The following is a 22,109-nucleotide window of genomic DNA, read 5'->3' on the forward strand; positions in this document are numbered from 1 at the left end:
GGACCGAGAACAGCGGCCCCGGTCCCGTGCGTCAGAGGAGCTGCTGCTGGTCTCTATACCCGTCCGGTCCCGGTGGGAGCGGCGGTCAGGGGACCTACAGAGACCACTGGAACCAGCCGGGGCTGGTTCCTGCGATTGAGGGGACCTCTTCCCAGCCTCAGCCCGTGATCGGTCTGGGACCGTCACATCAACCCTGGTAGCCTGCTGGTCGCTACGAGAGCAATCGCTGGCCTGGCGAGAGTCACCTGAGCGGCTCTCGCCAGCCTTCCGCTCCGTGCCTCGGTCCTGGCGCCGAGCGAACTTGGACGCCTGAGCTTTGGCTGCACAGTTGCCCGTAGGAGACCGTCCGTACACTCGGTTACCTCTCGCGAACGAGAGGCCGGAGCCGGAACCTGGTGTAGAGGTAGGACCTCTAGCACCAGCGAGGAGGCGTACCGGTGTTAGCCGGTACCCCTGGCTGGTCCCGTCTTCTTCTTCCTTGCAGATGGAGAGACGGGCCCCGCTCCCGAAGGAGCAGGAGGACCAGTGGAAGAACCCCCCGTCCCACCGAAGTGAGACGGGCCCTTAGAAGTTCCCAAAGGAGACAGCCTTCTTCTTCCTGTGCTTGGAAGCCTTGGAAGTCGAAGGGGAAAAGGCGGCAGTAGGCAACGACGAAGAAAACGACGACGACACCTTCCTCTTCTTCTTCGTCAGCTCCCTCAGGACAGACGTCAGGTCCTCCATCCAGGCCGAGCTATTGCCAAAGCAACACAGCCAGCTGCACCTGTCCAGAAGGACCTGCGACTGGGCAGCAAGACCACGGGCAGGAACGACATCGGCAGGGGCTGGCTCAGGCAAGGCAGGTACAGCAGGAGACAGCAGCAGCGCGATCCTGGGTGGGTACCGTCGGCAGATCAGGGGCGAACTCTATTTAGGGGCACCGAAAGTCAGGGGCTGGGCGAGGGCGATGAACCCGAGTGAAGGAGGCACGCCCCCCTCCTCAGGAAGACAGCAATCGGGGCCTGGACAGCAGCTGGACAGCAGCCGAAGGAGTCAACGACGTCACATTTGTGTGTAGAACCAGGTGAGGAGGGGCGGCATACCATGGGGTCTAGACGGTGGTGGTGGTGGTCACCGGTCCATGGGTGACCGGAACAGCACCCACCAGATGATGCACCAGCCCCTGAACGCTCGGTATGCCCTGGAGACCCAGCGAGAACCATACCTGGCCGAGGTCGTCGCCCGCAGCAGGAGCACCTGAGGAAGCAAAAGTCGGGTTGGCAGGAGGGGTTACCCCTTGCAAGGGGGGGGGGGGGGAGCCCCACCCCGAGCGAACGGAAGACCCCGAATACAGCTGTACGTCGGGGTATCTCGTCCCCTCCTCTACGCTTGACGGATCGGGCGAAGAGAAGGAACGAGAACCCTTCCCACCCCATGAAGGGGAAGGAGCCATACACGGGAGCTGAGCCGGCGGCAGGAAGGAAGACGATGTGTCTGTGACCAAGGGAGTCACTGGAGAGCTTTCCGACGACTCCTTGGCAGGCTTACGTCTCTTCCTCCTACCTTCGTACAGCACCCACTGCTTCTCCGACCAATTATTACAAACCTCACAGGGCTCGGCCCGAGAGCATTCATGCCCCCGCCACCGAGCACAATACACATGGGGATCCACCTCAGGGAAGGAGTGAAAGACCCCGCACTTACGGCCCTCCACACCAGGGCAAACTCTGCGGCTGATGGGGGGGGCGCGGGGACAGCACCAATTCACGAGGATCCCTCATTAATTGCAAAAAAACAAAGAAAGTAACACGTACTTATAGTATTCTTTCACACACAAACAAACCAAATTTGAGAACACAACACAAAGCATACGACGAAGAAGCAGGCAGAGAAAGATGAAGAACATGTCCATCCACCAGCGCGGCCGAAAGCAAAGTGGTTCTTCACCTCCCAGTCGCACAGCGCGCGCACTGTTGGACAGGCAGGTAACTACCGAACTCCCTTGTTCGAAGCTTACGACTGTTCCAGCTGCCGCTAGTTACCTTCCTATTGTAAAGGACCGATGGTTTGTATTCATATCAGAACAAACAGTATTTAAAAAAGTATAAACTGGCAATGTATGTAGTATATGGCAACATAAGTAGGTCTGACATGTACATGCCCTTTGTTAATGCATTATGAATTTTCATTATTAAAATGAAGTTTTTATTGTATACTTACCGAACAATTATAGAGCCGTGATTTCCACGAGCGCAGGATACTAAATTCAAATTTAGCGCGTCGGCGTCGCCAACACTGGTGGTGATGACGTCCATCTCCCTCCACTCGCGGGAGAACCAGTACAACTGCCAGGTGAATCCAATTTCTTTCTGCCCGTCCGTCCACCTAAGGGGAGGAGGGTGGGTATAATCATAATTGTTCGGTAAGTATACAATAAAACTTCATTTTAATAATGAAAATTTCATTTTTATTGGTAGTGTCTTACCGAACAATTATAGAGCTGATTACACATTTATGGGAAGGTGGGATTCAGTGGACCACTAGTATTTTTAAATGGTTACATTTATTGCAATACCAGTAAAACACTCAAGGTGTCTGTTGTACCTTACCTTGTAAGAGAGCTACAGCAGACTGTTCTACTGCCTCTGGTCGGTGCTCTTCTTACTAATGTAGAGGAATTGGAATTTGACCAAAGTTAGCCTCTACAGGAGTGAAATCCTTCCGTAGTTCAAGCGAGTCAAGGCTGACTGACGGAGGATAGTAACAACAAAGATTGCCCTTGCCCTGGGCTAAGACCAGAAATTCAATCATACAAAACATTTGTCACCAACACCAGATTTAAAAACACATACCCAACCTCCATTGTAAAATCTGACCTAACAGACTGGTGAGTATCCCAGGTACTCAGTACCCCCAGCTTCCCTTGAACTCGACAACCTATTCAAGGTGAAAAGTTAGCATAGAGGTTGACGACCCCTGTGCCGTTTCTCCAACACCATGCCAGAAACCGCCACCGGACCTAACGTTTTACAATTCTCGAAAACCGTTTTCTATCTCTTTGAGATAATGACTCGCAAAAACCGAATTCGATCTCCAGAACGTGCTCTGAAGAATCGAAGCTAAGATAAATTCTTTCTGAATGCTAAAGAAGTTGCCACTGCTCTAACCTCGTGAGCTTTAACTCTCAGAACGGAAAGATTGTCGTTCTCGGACTGCGAGTGAGCTTCCCTGATAAGCTCTCTAATAAGAACGATATAGCATTCTTAGAAAGAGGACGAGAGGGATTTTGAACCGAGGTCCAGAGCTTAGAAGATTGTCCTCTAATACCCTTAGTGGCAAACAGATACTGCTTAATAGCCCTGACTGGACATAAGAGCCTTTCCTCCTCCTCATGTCCAACAAATCAGATAAGTTCCTTACACAAAACTCCTCGGCCAAGATTAGAAGGATTCTCATTTGCTAGAAAGGTCAAAGATACCGAAAATACAGCATTGCCTTGAGAGAAACCGACTCTTTTGTCTATAGCGTGCAATTCGCTGAACACGCTTAGCAGAAGCTAGTGCAATAAGAAAGAGTGCCTTCTTAGTCAAGTTCCTGAGTGAAGCCGACTTCAAAGGCTCAAACGGTGGCCCCACCCCATGAGGAAACTAAGCACCACATCTAAGTTTCCAGCCACTGTATCTTGCGGGAGCTTAGTGGTTTCGAAAGACCTAATGAGGTCCGACAGATCTGAATTGGAGGAAATATCCAAACCTCGATGTCGAAAAACCGAAGAGAGCATGGCTCTATATCCTCTGATCGTCGAAGGAGCCAGTTTCTTAGAGTTCCTAAGAAATAGAAGAAAATCTGCTATTTCTGTTAAAGAGGTCGCAGAAGTAGAGACTTTAGCACTTCTACACCACTCTCTGAAGATTCACTTCCCTTGATAGAGTTTGTTAGAAGACTCTCTCCTACAACGAGCGATAGCTTCTGCAGCTCTTCTTGAAAATCCTTTCGCTCTGACAAGATTCCGGACAGTCTGAACCCTGTCAGAGCTAGAGCGGACAAGTTTTGGTGGAACCTCTTGAAGTGAGGTTGTTTGAGAAGCCACTTCTCTGGAGGAAGAAGTCTGGGGAAGTCCTACTAACAACTGGAGAAGGTCCGGGAAACCACTCTTTCCTGGGCCAAAAGGGAGCGATTAACGTTAGCGTTACATTGCTGTGCGACATGAACTTGTTCAGCACCTCTCTTATTAGACCGAACGGAGGGAATGCATAAGCTTTCCAGACCCGACCAATCCAACAGCATTGCGTCACCGACCAAGCTAGAGGATCTGGGACTGGCGAACAAAAGAGAGGAAGACGGTTTGTTCCTTGATGTCGCGAACAGGTCTATTGAACCGGTCGGTCCCCAAAGGCGCCAAAGTTTCTGACAAATCGTTGTTGTCCCAAAGTCCACTCAGAGGTAACACTGCTGTTGACGACTTAACTCGTTCCGCCAGGACGTTCATCTTTACCGGAACAAATCTCGGGACTAGCTGAACCTTCGCTTCGTTTGACCACAGGAGGAGATAATCCTTGGCTACTTCGTACAGAAGAGAAAGACTGAGTCCCCCCCTGTTTCCGCACGTACGAGAGAGCCGTGGAGTTTGTCGGAATGCACTGCCACTACTCGACCGACCTTCTACTAAGCTCCGAAACTGTCTGGCCCCAGAAAATTGCTAACAGTTCCTTTACATTTATGTGGAACTTCTTCTCCTTCTCCGACCAAGCTCCTGAAGTCCGTTGATTTCCCAGTAGGGCTCCCCAACCTGTGTTCGATGCGTCGGAAAAAGAACTGTAGGTTCGGGAGGATGGGTCGTAATCTAACCCTTCTTCCAACCTTGCTCGAGAGAGCCACCACCTTAGGTCCTCTTTTATTTGATCTGTGACAGGAAAGGTAATCGAGTCTGGTTGTGTCTTCCTGCACCACGAGGCTCTCAGGAAAAACTGCAGAGGGTCTCATGTGCAGTCTTCCAACGTCACAAATTTCTCCACTGACGTCAATTTGCCCAGGAGCCTCATCCACTGATTGGCAGAACTTACCTTTTGTCCAAGAACTCCCTGAACTGTCTCCAGACAGCCTTGAACCCTCTTCGGGGTACAGAAAAGCCCGAAAAACTTGAGCATTCAGAATCATCCCCAAATAAAGGATGCTCTGAGATGGAACCAACTGGGACTTCTGTTTGTTGACCAGAATTCCTATAACTTTCTGGCAAGATCCAGAGTTGTTCCAAGGTCCTTCATGCACCGACTCTCTGATTCCGACCGGAGAAGCCAATCGTCCAGATAGAGGGAGATTCTTACTCCTAATATGTTGCAGCCAGCTTCCTATCGGGATAGAACCCTGGTGAAAACTTGAGGAGCGGTTGCTAGTCCGAAGCAAAGCGCCCGAAACTGAAACACCTTGCCTTCGACATGAACCTCAGGTACTTCCGAGATTCGCGATGTATCGGAATGTGAAAATAAGCGTCTTGCATGTCCAGAGAGACCATCCAATCCCCCTGTCTGATGGACTCCAGAACCGACCGAGTGGTCTCCATATGAAATTTTGTTTTCTGGACATGCAAGTTCAGGGCGCTCACATCCAAAACCGGCCTCCAGCCCCCTGATGACTTGGGAACTACAAAAAGGCGATTGTAAAAGCCTGGAGGAAAATCCCCTTCTATCTGTTCTATCGCTTCTTTGAGAACAAGCGCTTCTGCGGCTAGCGCCAGAAATTTGTCTGAGCCCGGAGAGTATGCCTGGAATGGAATTGGCACAGGTGAGAGCGAGGGAGGTGAAACGAGAGGAATACGATAGCCGAACTTGAGTACTTGCACTACCCAGGCTTCTGCTCCTCTGTTTTCCCCATTCCTCCCAAAACAGCGCCAGCCTGGCTCCCACTGGTGCATGAAGAACCGAGCTTTCATTTGGAAGGTTTGTTAACCTTGGCCGAGGCCTTAGACTGAGGTCGCAAATTCGACTTCGGCCGAAAGAAGCGCTTGGGTTTTCTCCCTCGAAAAGGCGCTTGGGTCAGAGGAGAAACCGAAGGAACAGTCTCCACAGGAGCTTTAGGTCTCTTAGTAGACTGTGCCAGTAATCCGAAGTAGATTTTCTTATCTAGCGCAGACGAAATTGACACACTACATCGTCTGGAAAGAGGTTATCTTTCACAAAAGGAGCAAACAAGAGAGCAGACTTCTGTTGGGACGTAACCCTTTTAGAAGCAAAGGAGCACCAAAGTTGCCTTTTCTTAAGGGTACCAAAGGCGATGAGCGAAGCTAACTCATCACATCCGCACAGGACAGAACACCCAATCCAATCCTCCGCTAACTCCTGAGAAAGAGAAGGACAGTCTTCGATCCTTGGCCGCTAAAGCGTCCAATAGTCCAAGTCAAGGAAGCTAAGACTTCCAAAAGTTTAAATTGATTCTTTACAACGTGGTCCAACTCAGGCGCTGTAAAGAAAACTTTTCGCTGCGGCGAAAGCAGATCTTCTAGAGGAGTCGATTAAACTGGAGAAGTCTCCCTGGGAGGAGGCAGAAACTCCCAGAGAAGGAGCTTCCCCAGTTTACATAAACCTATACCTCTTACGAAGCAACTTAGAGGGAGGGTAATCAAAAAGAGCCTTCCCTAAGTCTCTTTCATAGACATCCATTTCTCCGTCTCTTTCAACGAATGTCTAACCGCTTTAGATAGAACAAGTTTTGGAGGAGAGGGTCTGAAGTTTTCCTCCTCATCACAAAAAGTCGAAGTTGGGGAGCGCGGGGCCGCTTTCTCAAAATAATCTGGATAAGATACCAGAAGAAATCTAGGAGACGTGAATAACACGAGAGGTGATGTGAATCCTCCTCCTCTACTTCTTCTTCATTCTCCGATACCGCCGAAGAAGTAGACGGAACTACAACCGGATCTGAAGGTTTCGAACCACCCTTGGACTCATTCATCCAGTTGGTTAACATCTCTAACTGCTTGCGCAAAGGCGCCAGAGACGAATCAACACAGTTAACGTAGGCTTGGAAGAGCCTAAATGTTCAGCAGGAGGCGGACAAAAAACTACTTGCGCCTCGCTCGGAGCCGCCGAAATTCGAGGCGAAACAGGCGCATCAGGCGGTAACAGACGAAAAAGCGCCTAAAGAAACACCCTTAGAACTGCTAGCTACAGCGCTAAAACCACAATCTCTACTAGTAGATGGAGCCGAAAAAGGCACAGATTGAGGCGACGAACGAGCCGCTAATGGTCGCGGCGCAACCCTACTCTCAGGCTCCTTATACCGCTTGACTGGAGGAGGCGAAGAATCGGCGCCTGAACGCCTCTTTAAGGGACGCGAAACGGGCGAATCTCGCCAAGAGCGCCGCGCGACCGGAGACGAATCGCTTGAATCATTCGAAAGGCGTCTGACCGCAACACCTTTCCAACGCTTAACCGAGCCCTGTTGAGGCGCAACAGGCTCAACAAGAGAGGCCGCCTGTCTGTGGGCAAATCCCGATCGACTCCCTTGGGACTTCCGGTATGTCTTCTCCCCGGTGCGGGGGAGCTGGACAGTGACCTTTGTCTAGGAGACGTGTCAGGACAGACAGACGCACCCTCAACTACACTCTTACCTGAAGCCGCTTTCTCCAAAACGTCTTAACTGAATTACCAAGTTTGCAAAACCGTATTCGCTAGTACCGAAAAATTTTCTGATCTAGCCTCGATTCCAGACTGGCAATGGTGTCGGAAGAAACTACACGGGAAGCCGGGAGAAGCGGGATTAGTAGGAGGAATAGGAGGTGTAGTTAAAGGAGACATAACAATTTGAGGAGAAACAGAAGGAACAGAAGCATCGCAAGACGAAGCGGAGCTAAGTCTACTTTCCCTAAGTGCTGCTTTTCTTTTTCTAATTCTGTCTTTAGCTAATTTCTCCGAGTATGAACTAAAAAACTTCCATTGAGAACTCAGTCCAATCACTACACTCGTTACATGTTCGATCTGCTGAACAACAAACCTGTCCCCTACACTTAACACATTTAGTGTGAGAATCATATTCTAACTTGGATAATCTAGTTTTACATCCTGAGATGCAAAACCTAACTCCCGACGGACTAGAATCCGACATGGCAACGCCTAAATAAAAAGCAAAATAACAACAACGCAAAAAAGAGTACTTCACCAATTCCGAAGATCAATTCCACAAGAAAAAAAAAGCGAAGCAAAGTCATCCAACCGAACCGACCACGATGTTCACCGACGCCGGCAGGAAAAGAATTGGATTCACCTGGGCAGTTGTACCTGGTTCTCCCGCGAGTGGAGGGAGATGACGTCATCACCACCAGTGTTGGCGACGCCGACGCGCTAAATTTGAATTTAGTAATCCTGCCGCTCGTGGAAAATCACGGCTCTATAATTGTTTCGGTAAGACACTAACAATAAAACTAAATTTTTAATGTATTCGTGTACGTAGAAAAAAAAAAGGAAAAAATAGTATGTACATGTAAAAAAAAAAAAATAAAGTCAAAAGAAGTTTATGGATATTACAATTTTCTTTCTTATCTTGCAATGGCAGAATCACTTTTGCAGTAATGAAAACGACACAAAAAATAAAACAGCACATGTGAACTGCGACTCATGGCACAGCAGTAGGAATCTTAAAACCAGTTCACGGTAAAATAACTAAGATAATTTAACCATTTGTTTTCCAGAATAAACCGAGTACGTATCACTGAATACAGGTACTACTGTACCAGTTGTGGAATATAACTAATCTGCCCAAAAAATGTTATTGTTATAATACAATTTAAGTTGTTCATACTTACCTGGCAGATATATATATAGCTGTATTCTCCGAAGTCCGACAGAATTTCAAAATTCGCGGCACACGGCAGTGGGCGGGCCAGGTGGTAGTTACCCACATTCCCCCGCCGCTGGGAGGCGGATATCCAGGAACTATTTCCCATTTTCTATTATTCATAGTTTTTATTCAGTGCCCACTGTCTCCTGAGGGGAGGTGGGCGTGGGCACTTTAATTATATATATCTGCCAGATAAGTATGAACAAACTTAATTGTATTATAACAATAACATTTTGTTCATGAAAACTTACCCAACCCCCGACAGATATATATATAGCTGAACTCCCACCTTCGGATGGTGGGAAGAGACAGAATAGGATTTTTGGAAACTGGGAAACTAAATTAAGTCGATGATATACATCTTGGTTCCTCACTTGTTAGCATAGCCGACTTCGTGATTACTGTCACCAAAGTCTGCTTCTTGCGTTACTAGAGTTGCCAGCGAGGTAGAGACCTGTAATGCTGGTGCGCTCTAGATGATCTGTCAACGGGGGCGTGACCACAATGTGACTAGACCATATGACCATACTTCTGAGGGTAACGAAGCTAAAACCACCACCTGACCTAACCTATCAAGTTAGTTCCATAACTTCTAGGTGGCTAAAGCAAAAGGAACGCGCCTCAAGCGGACCAACCCTTCAAAGTTAAAAAAGCACACCTATCCCTTTTCTATAGGATAGGATTCGTGTTGCTTGCTGCCCCTAACAATATATCTACGGATATGTATGGTCCTAGCGACTTACAGATCTCAAATGTCGTCTCACATCCGTCGCGGGAGTGTGAAGCGAACACAGAGTTGCTTCGCTAAAGCGTGGCACTCAGGATGTTACTGAGTGTCATGCTCTGTTGAAATGCTTCTGAGGCCGCGCCTCACCTCTTGAGCATTCATATTAAGAAAAAATCTCAAATCTTATGCAAACATAACGAATGAGACTTCTTAAAAGAACTCCTTGACTATAATGCCAGGGTGTTCTTGGACTGAACTAGTCTTTCTTTTACGGAAACACCGCAGATTGTCCGTTGACCTCGACTTTCAATAGTTTTATCAAGATAAAAACTTGAGACCCGACAGGGCACAGGACTCTCTATGCCCTTGCCCAATAATTTGTGCCATACCCTTGGTCTCCAAGCCTTCGGGTCAAGGGTTAGACAGGTTTTCGTTCTTATCAAGAACAGAAGCTTAGAGGACAGACCGCATTATGTCCTTTAAAGCTAAAACCTCTGATGATGGCTAAAAGCTCACTAACCCTCTTTGCCGTGGCTAGAGCAGTTAGAATGTTAGCCTTTCTGGTCACGTGTATTAAGTTCGCAGAAAGGATAGGTTCGAAATGCTTTTGGCATCAGAAACTCAGGACTACGTCTAAGTTCCATGCCGGAACCTGCGATCCAGAGAATTTCAAGATCTCCCCAGACCTCAAAGATCGTGAAGCTTTGTTGTTTGACAGAACCGAATCTCTGAGCTAGAGGCCGTCAACAACATATTTACATATTCTACAAATAGTTAGGACTTTTTTTTTTTTTTTTTTCTATTTTCTTATCTCATACTTCATACGAAAGATAGGAACCATAAAGAAATTCACAGAGGTCGAGTTGGAGGAACAGGTTCATTTCCCCGTTCACTATCTCCAGAAACGGCCCGCACCGATTGAACACTGAAAATAGGCAGCACTGCTTTGCCTTGGCCAAGAGACTGCATAATCTTGAAGATCTTATCGCTTCTCGATAGTCTGAACGCCTTCAGACTCCGAGAGGAGAGATATTAGATACTTCACTAAGTGACGATGTTAGATTACACGATTCTCGGGAAGGGTCTTTGGACAATTCTCTGAATTACCTGACCTCTGTGAATCCAACCTCTTAGAGGCCAACATGTGGCGACTAAAGCTAATCCTCTAGGATCATGAATAAGGGAACAACTTAAGAGGAAGCTCCTTCGTCTTCAATATTACGAAAAACTTAACGAAAGGACGCCCTCAGTCTCTCCTCACTTTCGACATACTTCTAAGTGAGGATTACTCAGACGTCAGTAGTTGTTGCCTTCGATCGAGAAGACCCGCACGGACGTGCACAAGTTTAACGAACCTCTTGAGGATCGTTACGTTCCGTGCCAAAGCCCATAACTAATTCTCTCTTCTTGAGCTATGAGAGAGCTGAGAATTATCCGAGATGATTTGGGCCACTCGATCCAAACTATCCCTTCGAGGAACTGGAGAGCCGACCAATTTGCTTCCAATTCTTTCAGACAATGTGCCAGAACATCTGTTCCTCTGTTCGGATGTCTGGCACCCTCTCGCTATCACCCGAGTGATCTTCAAGGTGCCGTTGAGAGAAAATTAGAATTATTACAAGATCTTTGATGTTATTCCAATTTCTTCGTGAGGAAAAATTGTAGAGGTCTGAATTGCTGTTTATTCAGGGAAAACAAGCTTCTCCAGCGAGGAAATGGTCCCCAGCAAACTCATTCATTCCCTCACTCAGACCTGCTTCCTTCCCTAAATAAGGCTGCGCTTGCATAAGCAGGAGAGCATTATTATAGTGCTATGCCGCGGTAGATTTCGTATCAGGCATTCTTTTGTTACCGTGCCGGTGTAATAAACCCGCAACCGAAAAACAGTATAAGAGATATCTTGTTGAAATTTCTAAGTAAACGGAAGGCATGTTCATTCATGATTACTAGAAATTTCCTCAACCAGAGGCTAAAATCCATGATTGTAGGGCAGAGAGACGCAACCAACCGCGCATGACACCGAGCTAGCCGGTACTGCGTAGATCACAGTAACAGCAGCCTTGTTCATCGTCTCGCACTATCTGCCTGAGTTGCCAGCTACTCCTTTTACGAAGGGATAGGTATGAAATTATCGAGCAAAAGGAAACTCTCAGCAGGCATATTTAAACGAAACAAAATTCGCTAAATACAGAATCTGAGTTGGTGTTGTCGTAACAATACCTGAATAGTTATTCTTACTCCGAAAACTCTTGGAAGGTTGAAGGGTGTGTCAAATAAATACATTAGAACAACAGTTCTTTCGGCTTCTATCCGCAGAGGTAAATACGATATGCGTATATGACTTGACCCATGCGTTAGCAAAATGACGCAAAGATAAACTACGTAAGTATTGTAGTAATTTGAACATCGAATTCTCTACTACATCTTTCCTCGACGAGAAGAGAGAAAGAAAGAAAGGAAAAAGACTGTCCACGTTCTAATGAATGAGACTTTTTAAAAGAACTCCTTGACTCTTTTCCAAGACGCTTTTTCTTGCCAAGAAAAGGCGAGTAATATTCGAATAGAGATCATCAAGAGAGAAGACGAGGATCGAAAAGGACCATTCAATGTTCTTATGATATTGGACATAAGAACTTCCTGGATCTAGTCTACAAGTCTTTTTCCTACTCCCCGGATGAGCCTCTGAAAATGAATGATAGCTCTTCCGAAATTTGTTAATGAGTTTATCGCTTAAACGATAAAAACGTTAAAATCTATGTCAATGAGAACTACCCCATTTATGAGGGGTCCCCCACTTAAATGACAAAACGTTTAGTATCTTGACAATGGGAAAACGTCCTTACTTGACAAAACTATTAGCACTTTGCTAATAGGGGAAAACCCTTTAACATGACCGAAAGTCCACCCAGGAATCCCGAGTATATAATCTCCCAATTCTCAGAAAGAAATCGATGAAGAGGAAAGAGGGATCGAAGAAAAAATTTGGGTATGTCTCTCCGCTAACTCCGAATCCTTTTTAAAAATTTCTGTAAAGGAATGTCCCTGTGGAGAGTCCTGAAAAAACCTCCTCTTGACGAGCGTTTATAAAGCGTCAAGCGTCCTAAGAAACGTCCGAACAGCAAATAAAACGCCTTCTACAAGTCTTTTCTCTCGCAAAGTGTCCTGCCGAGCTTCCACCGAAGCGTCCTGGCGAATGTGCACAAAAGCGTCCTCATAAGCGTCCTGCCAAGCATCCTGGAAAGCGTCCTCAAAAAACGTCCTGCGTAGCTAAGAGCGTGTCTGAGCAGAGAACCAGTCTTCTGAACGACGTTCAGAGAGGAACTCGTTGAGCGCCCTGATGCATGCAAGTCCCGCCAAGAGGCGTCCTGGCGAGCGACCGTTGCCAACATCTCAATGTTATGACGAACCGCGTTTTGCGTATGACGTTGAATATTTTCAAGGGACGTCCTCATGCGAGTCTCCATGGAGAGCCGCACGCTGCTCCTGAAGTGTGTGAACACTAAAGGAAGACGTAGGGCTCGGTTCAAAGAGGGCCCTTTTAAAGACCTTTTCCATAAAACCTTTTTACAAAGACAGTGGCCGCCGTGCGACAACTTGCTCTTAGTATGCAAAAGAACATCTCCAGAAAACGCCTTAAAGACCTCATACCTTTTTTACAAAGACGTGGGCCGCCTGTGCGAAACTTGCCGTCTTAGTAATGGCAAAAGAACATCTCCAGAAACACTCACAAAGGAACGCCGAGCTCCCAAAGACACCCTTCGCAAGGTGGCTTGGCCGAGCGTCCTGGAGAATGTCTCTACTTGTAATGGACGTCTTAGCACCTCCAAAAGCTAGCTCACGTCTAAATTGCCCTTCTTATGCCGAACCAGAGACATAAGTTGTTTGACTGTGGCAAAGCAGCTTGCCCGGACTTCAAACTTATCAGCTTGCTTTTTGCTTTTTCGAAGTAAAGCGAACGTTACATAACGTATACGGAGCGCCATGAGGAGAGGAGACGAAAACTGAGTTGCTACCCAAAAGGTCAAAAGGGGGAATCCAAGAATGGTCCTTGAATTACCAAATTCTTTTGGAACTGCTAGCGAGGTTGAAACAGCTTAACTTCATGAGCGTTCACTCGCAGGAGGCTCAAAGATCACCTCTTCTGGCAAGATGGAATGAGCCTCCTTAATAATGTATAAATGAGCGTTCACTCACAGGAGGCTCAATCACTCTTCAGGCAAGATGAATGAGCCTCCTTAATAATGTATACATGATGTATAAATGAGCGTTCACTCGCAGGAGGCTCAAATCACTCTTCTGGCAAGATGAATGAGCCTAATAATATGTCCCTTAGGAAAAGAGCCAGTGCATTCTTCGAAAGGGTAAATAAAGTGGTGGGTCTCTTTTACTCTTCATCCTCTCGACGAGAGAGAGGACGTGAAGCGTCCTCTTCTCTAAAGCTTCTTTAGGGGGCGCGAGTCCTTCCGAGAGCCCAATCCCTGTGTGGGGAGGATGCCTCGGAGGACGAGAAACAATCCTTCAAGATTCGTGCACGTGCTCGATCTTCGGCAGCTGGGAAGCGACACAGGACCTGCCGAAAGGAAGCCAAGATCAGCATGAAAAACCCGTAACCCTCCTTCGGCTTTTGACATGCCCTCTCCCTGGTTTTTTTCTGGGAGTCCGACAGAGGTCTAGGCCTAGAGGCGTTGTTATGGGGCCGATCTGACGTTCCCATCCTAACGAGAGAGAGGACGTGAAGCGTCCTCTTCTCTAAAGCTTCTTAGAGGGCGCGAGTCCTTCCGAGAGCTCCACCCACCTTGCGCGGGGAGGACGCCTCGGAAGACGAGAAGCAATCCTTCAAGATTCGTGCACGTGCACGATCTTTAGCAGCCTGGGAAGCGTCAACAGGTTCTGCCGAAGGGACGCCAATCGGTGGGGAGCCCCCGTAACCTCTTGCGGCTTTCGACATGCCCTCTCCCTGAGTCCTGGGAGTCCGACAGAGGTCTAGGCCTAGAGGCATTATGGGGGCCGATCTTGACGCCCCCATCCCACAACACAAGGGTGGCCACTACCCACTTCAGCAATCACTGATTGGAGAGCGAGCACTTTAGTCTAAGATTACTTGATGTAATCCTCTAGCAGACCCACTTCTTCTAGGCCCGTAAGCCATACCACAGGGTTAGGCAAAATAAAATCTACAGGAGGTTAGAAGGTTCATTATTTCTAACTTCTGTTTACTGTGGAGGAAAAACTCCTGATTCTAACACGTCTCTAAAATGCGTACATGCAATCCTACTTCTTCCGTAATCAGTCACACATTACACTAATTACATTGAACTTATGCAAAGAAAACATGTAAACGCCATATATACTAAGCGGAGTGTCTACCGAAAGTTCCGGTAGCTTCACCTTACCCAAGCAGACAACAAAGTCTGAAACTAGGCTAACTAGCTTCAGACATCAAATGCAATGAAAAATTTACGATAGCGTATGCCTAGCCACAAATCCAAGTCAATAATCAAAAGAATAATTAGGATACTTAAGCGGCTAATGAAGTTTCAAATCCTAGGCGGAGGTCTGTAAACAGTTGTTTACCGACCGCGACAGAAAAAAAATATGAATGAAAATGGGAATAGTTCCTGATATCCGCCTCCCAGCGGCGGGAATGGGTACTACCACCTGGCCGCCCACTGCGTGTGCCGCGAATTTTGAAATTCTGTCGGACTTCGGAGAATACAGCTATATATATATCTGTCAGGTAAGTTTCATGAACAAAACTGTATTTTGCAGTAAACATGATATTGTTATAATACAATAAAGTTTCATACATACTTACCTGCAGATATATACATAGCTAAGACTCCGTCGTCCCCGACAGAAATTCAAATTTCGCGCCACTCGCTACAGGTAGGTCAGGTGATCTACCGGCCTGCCCTGGGTGGCAGGACTAGGAACCATTCCCGTTTTCTACTCATATATTTTCTCTTCCACCTGTCTCCTTGCGGGGAGGCTGGGTGGGCCCTAATCGTATATATCTGCCAGGTAAGTATGTATGAAACTTTATTGTATTATAACAATATCATTTTCATACAATCAACTTACCTGTCAGATATATACATAGCTGATTGGCACCCTTCGGTGGAGGGTAAGAGACAGCTACTACTAGAATAGACAGGTAAACAACATCTGTTGTAGGTATAAAATAAAAACCTTGGTTCCTACCTGATAGGTGGTAGACTTCGTGGGTGTTTTCCCCGTAGTCTGCATCACCTCAAGAAACTTTAGCGAGATATGTGATCTATGGCCAAGAATTCTTGTGGGTCTGCCGAAGGGGTCTTATCCACTTACTCGGCAGAGCCTGAAAGGACTTTTGTCAATGGGTGCTGATCCACTTACATGACAACACACCTTATTAAGGAGCATACAACCAATCCCGACCACCTGATCCTAACCACCATGTTAGTATTAAAAATTGCTCAGAGTTATCCCCAACTCTTCGCAACAACCGTAACTAACACAATGCACAAGCACACAATAATTTTCAAAAAAATTTTGCAAAAAAAAATTTTTTATCTAATATAAGATATCACAAGAGTTCCTTACTAAACTGAAGTGACTGGCCGCTTGTGCGGCAACTGCACTTGTTCAGCAGAAAGTCTAGAACATATCTATAGACTTAAGTAGTAAAAAAAAATCTTAAGGATTGTTGTAAGCTCCTGTACCCAGGATTGTGCCCGCAGACACAAAAGGACCTAATGAAAAACATTTTTCATAGGTCACACGAACGCACGTCCTTCAAATAGTGAGCCGCAAACACAGAATTACATCTCCAATATGTCGCTTCCAAGATATTCTTCAGCGACATATTTCTCTGAAAAGAGAGAGACGTCGCCACTGCTCTCACTTCATGAGCTCTTACTCTCAGAAGTTTTAAAGGAATCGTCCGTGCAAGCCTTATGAGCGTCCATAATTACGTTCCTGACAAAAAAGGCTAATGCATTCTTAGACATAGGTCTTGATGGATCCTTCACTGAGCACCACAGGCCTTGTCTAGAACCTCCCAACTGTTCCTTCTTCTTTAAGTAAAACTTTAAAGCCCTTACCGGGCAAAGAGACCTCTCTGGTTCCTTGCCGACGAGACCCTATAATCCTTTTATTTCGAAAGTTTTCTCGGCCACAGGGGTTCGAAGGATTTTCATTCTTTGCCAAGAATAATTCCTGAAGGAACAGATGGGCTGAATCTACATTGAACCCGACTTTGTCACTAAGGGCGTGCAGTTCGCTAACCCTTTTTGCCGTCGCCAGTGACAAAAGGAATAAACATTTTCTTGTTAAATCACGAAAACGAGGCCAAATGTAGGGGTTCAAATCTCTCTGAAGTCAAGAACTTCAAGTACTACTCTAGATTCCAGTTAGGGGGAGAAGTCATTCTAGACTTCTTGGTCTCAAATGACCTAATCAGATCATGCAGATCCTATTGTTTCCCAAACCTCTAGGCCTCTATTCCTAAAGACGGCCGATAGCATACTCCTATAGCCCTTTATCGTGGCTACAGGGGTGAGGGGAGGAGGTGCGACTCTTTCCCTCAGAAATAACAGAAAATCAGCTATTTCTGCTACAGAGGTACTGGAGGAGGACAACTTCTTTGACTTACACCACCTTCTAAAAACTTCCCACTTGGATTGATAAACCCGGATAGTGGAAGTTCTCCGGGCTCTAGCGATCGAGCTTGCTGCTTTACTAGAAAAGCCTCTCGCTCTGACAAGTCTTTCGATAGTCGAAAGGCAGTCAGAGCGAGAGCGGGGAGGTTTTTGATGAAACCTCGTCGAAGTGTGGTTGTCTGAGAAGATCCCTCCTTTGTGGAAGGGATCTGGGGAAGTCTACTATCCACTCCAGTACCTCTGGAAACCATTCTTGAGCTGGCCAAAAGGGGGCTATCAGGGTCATTCTTGTCCCTTTGAAGTCACAAACTTCCTGAGTACTTGCCCCAGAATCTTGAATGGGGGAAATGCGTAAACGTCTACCTGAGACCAATCTAGTAGGAAGGCGTCTATTGCTAGAGCTCTGGGATCTTCTACCCTGACAGGAAACTTCCAGTCTCCTCGAGAGGAACGTGGCAAAGAGGTCGACATGAGGAGTTCCCCAAAGAGACCAGAGCTTGAGGCAAACTTCTGAGTGGAGGGTCCACTCGGTATGAAGGACCTGGTTCCTCCTGCTCAGCCTGTCCGCTCGTACGTTCCTTACTCCCTGAACGAACCTCGTCAAGAGAGAGATGTTCCTCTGGGATGTCCACAACAGAAGTTCTCTCGTGAGTTCGTAAAGGGCATACGAGTGAGTACCTCCTTGCTTCCCGAATGTATGCCAGAGCGGTTGTATTGTCCGGGCATTTTTTTTTTACTTTTGGGAAAACAACTTTTTTTATTTGTTGCAAACTAACGGTTCGAAGCTCTTTAGAGCTAGGTGTACAGCTAGCAGTTCTTTGCAGTTTATGTGCCAGGACACTTGAAGAGCATTCCAAGTGCCTGACACTTCTCTCTTTCCCAAAGTTGCTCCCCAACCTTTTTCCGACGCGTCGGAAAAAACAAATACAAGGTTTGGGCGCTCTGTATTTCCAGGGAAGTACCTTTGTTTTCCCTCAGTGGGAGTAACCACCATTCTAGATGACGTTTTATCAGATCTGAATGGAAAAAGGTCCGAGAGTAGTCCTGTCTTCATGTTCCACGAACTTCTGAGGAAGACTGAAGAGGACGGAGATGAAAGTTTTCCTAGGTGGAAAGAATGTTCGAGCGAGGAAAGGGTCCCTAACAGGCTCAACCATTCCCTCGCCGAAGTCCGTTCCTTCCTTAGGAAGAGAAGAGACTTTTTCTAAACCTCTCGCTAGTCTCTCTTGAGAAGGAAATACTCGAAAACCCCGAGAATCCATCCGAATCCCCAGATAGACCAAGTTCTGGCTGGGGATCAGTTGGGACTTCTCGAGGTTCACGAGTAATCCTAAGTCTTTATAAGGTTTAGTGTCACATTCAGGTCCTCCAAACACTGTTCCTCTGACTTTGCTCTGATGAGCCAGTCGTCTAGATAAAGAGATATACTGATTCCTTTCAGATGAAGCCATCTCGCCACATTTTTTCAAAAGGTTCGTGAAAACCTTGAGGCGCCGTCGACAGGCCGATGCACAAGGCTCTGAATTGGAAGATCCTTCCCCCCGTCATGAAACGGAGGTACTTCTTCGACGAAGGATGGATCGGGACGTGAAAATATGCGTCCTGGAATCCAGAGACACCATCCAATCCCCTTGGCGAAGAGCCGCCAGGACTGAAGCAGAGGTTTCCATGGAGAACTTCTGTTTTTGAACAAACTTGTTCAGAGCGCTGACGTCCAGAACTGGTCTCCATCCCCCCGAGGCTTTCGCAACTAAGAAAAGACGATTGTAAAACCCAGGGGAGCTTTGATCCAGCACCAGTTCTATAGCTCTCTTGTCCCACATCTGATCCACCATTTATTGAAGAGTATCTTTCAACACAGGGTCCTTGTAATTGGCGGACAATTCCCTCGAGTTGACGTCAGGGGAGGATTGTCCAGGAAAGGAATGAGATATCCCTTCTGAAGAACCGACATCGACCAAGGATCTGTGTCGATGCGAGTCCAGGCTTCCGCAAATCCCCGGAGCCTGGCACCTACTGGTGTTTGGAGGAGCGCCACTTCACTTTCCCCTTTTAAAGGGGCGGAACGAGGCTCGACCTCTCTTCTCGGTCGTTCTCCTTTTGGCGGTAACTCTAGTTGGAGGGCCGCCTCGAAAGGGCCGAACAGGAGTAGACGTCACTTTCTTTTCTCCCATCAATACTGGTCTCTTCTTCCTGGACGATTGCAGGAGAAGATCTTGAGTGGCTTTCTCCGTCAGCGATCGTGAAATATCCTTCACCAACTGTGACGGGAACAGAAAATCAGACCTATGGCGAATAACAACGCTGCTCTTTGTGAGTGTGATACTGCTTTCGTCAAGAAAGCGCTAAACACAGATCTCTTCTTCAAGAGACCTGCTCCAAAACAAGGAAGAAACTTCCCCTGAGCCGTCTTGCACCGCCTTGTCAATACATGACAGAATTGCTAGGAGTACATCCGGTTCTAGCCCTTCCGGGGCATGAGCCTTCTTGGACATCACCCCAAGGGACCAATCTAGGAAGTTAAAGACTTCTAGAATGTGAAAAAGTCCCTTGAGGAGATGATCCAACTCTGAAAGGCCCCAAGTAATCTTAGCCGTGTGAAGGCTATGTCTCCTGGATGCGTCTACCAGACTGGAAAAGTCAGCTTCAGCTGAAGCAGGGAGAGTGAGACCCATATTCTCCCCAGTCTGGTACCAAATCCCTCTCTTGCCGGTCAGTCTAGGGGGAGGCATGCAAAAAACTGTCCTTACTAGCTCCTTCTTAGTAAGCATCCAGTTATCCAGCGATTGCAGAGCTCTCTTTCATAGAAATCGTCGGTCATCTTCACGAAAAGCGACGATTTCGGAGTCTTCGAGCATGAAAACAGAGAACGAGGCGAAGGAGGAGCGGCAGGGATCAATGCGTCTCCGTATTCCTGGAGAAGGAGAGCTGTCAAGACTTTGTAGTTCGACAGTCCTTCCTTACTGTGAGACTCGTCCTCTGATTCCTCTTCCATAATCGGATCAGTAGGAGAGACCACTTCTCGTTCCGGGTCTTCGTTGTCCAACCAATTCTCTCTACTGGGGACAAACTCCTAATAGGAGAGGGGCTAAGAGAATGTAAAGAGCTCCTATGCTTGACTGGCTCTTCGTACTTGGCTGGCGCCTCGCGCCTGGCTGGCGCCTCGCGCCTGGCTGGCGTCTCGCGCCTGGCTGACTCCTCGCGCTTGGCTGGCGCCTCGCGCCTGGCAAGATCCTCGCGCTTGGCTGGCGTCTCGCGCCTGACTGACTCTTCGCGCTTGGCTGGCGCCTCGCGCCTGACTGGTGCCTCGCGCCTCTGAAAAGTCTCGCGCCTGACTGACTCCTCGTGCCTTGTTGAAGACTCGCGTCTTCCTGAAGTCCCCTCCTTGCGTGACAGATGTTCTTCTTGATCCTCACGCTTGGATGAATGCTCCCGCCTGCTTGTTACTCCGCGCTCGGCTGAAGCTACTGATCTGGCAGACGTATCCCATCTGGGAGAATCCTCTCGTCTGTAATGCGTTTCTCGCTTGTCTGACTCTCTCTTCGAGGACGCTTCTCGTCTGTAGGACGCCTCGCGCTTGGCTGTTGCTACGCGCTTGTCTGGCGGATCCAGATCTTCCCACGAGTCTCTATCTGAGATCTCAAAAGACTCACGTCTCACAGGAGCCTCACTCCTGGTGGAGAAGGAAGACGAGTCTTCTTGACCGGCCAGTCTGACGTCTTTCTTACGAGGAGGATCCTTCGAAAGGACTCCTACTAGGGCGGAAAGCTGTTCCTGTACCGCCAAAATGATCCTTTTGGACGCTTTCTCCTGCGTCTTCTTGAACGGGAGAGGTAGACCTCGAAGGCGTGTTGCCCCCATCATGGGACGGCGGAAAACCCTCTTCGCCTTCTTGATAGAAGGAGGTTCTTCTTCCGAAAAGCGTTCTGGGCTTGAATCCAAACCAGGATCTCTCCAGTGCCTTTTCAGGGGCCTGGACAAGTCTGAATCCTTCCACCCTCGTTTAGGAGAGGGAGAAGCGGACGAAGAGAAGCACTCTCTGAGGACGCTTTTTCGATAGCGGTCCTGAGCAGGCTGTCTATACACAGCACCTGCTGAAGGGACGCCTGACCGGGGGGAATTCTCCACAACCTCCGTACGGCTTTCGACTTTCCTTCTTCCTCTGGGCTTGGGAGCTTGGAAGAGGTCTAGGCCTGGGAGCGTCGCAGAGACGGTCAGACGCCCCCTCCACAACACTGGGGACACTCACTTCACTAAAGTCACTTTTCACCATCCTTACCTTTTATGGCAGCCATTTCGATTTCATCCTGTGAAGCGTAGCTTCAGTTCAGCAATTTCCGCCGCTGAATCTGAATGTACGGCCGTGAGGGTCCTGATATAGAATCATAATTAAGAGAAGAGTTAGAATTATCCAAAGGCTCAATAGGCCTTGTACAACTACCCGCCATCTTAGATGCAGCCCTTCTGACTCTATCCCTTTCTAACTTCTTCAAGTAAGAAGTTAGAGTCTTCCATTCCTCAACATTCAACCTTTCACACTCATGACAGGTGTTAGAAATAGAACAATCAAATCCCCTACATTTGCGACATACAGTGTGAGGATCAACCGAAGCTTTCGGTATCCTCACCTTGCAGCCTACATTCACACATTTCTTCTCACACACTTGAATCAGACATTCTGAAGAAAAATCAAAAAGCAAGTCCAAACAAATCCAGTCCACAGTAGCGAATGCCAAAACAACAACGATCCAGGTACGTCACCAAAAGTCCACAAAAAGATGATCAATTGCTTAGAAAAGCGAATTCCAGTCAAGAGGAGGCAGCAACGATGTTGATACCACCGGCGACAGAAAATATATGAGTAGAAAACGGGAATGGTTCCTAGTCCTGCCACCCAGGGGCAGGCCGGTAGATCACCTGACCTACCTGTAGCG

General features: G+C 47.6%; 1 protein-coding gene across 1 annotated transcript in view; it reads right to left on the reverse strand.

Annotated features, from left to right (window-relative positions):
• The window catches only part of LOC135196629 (mucin-2-like), a 39,132-nt gene that overhangs the window by 13,767 nt on the left and 3,256 nt on the right, over positions 1–22,109 (reverse strand).

The sequence above is a fragment of the Macrobrachium nipponense genome, chromosome 18 (genome assembly GCF_015104395.2).
Source record: "Macrobrachium nipponense isolate FS-2020 chromosome 18, ASM1510439v2, whole genome shotgun sequence".
Lineage (NCBI taxonomy): Eukaryota > Metazoa > Arthropoda > Malacostraca > Decapoda > Palaemonidae > Macrobrachium > Macrobrachium nipponense.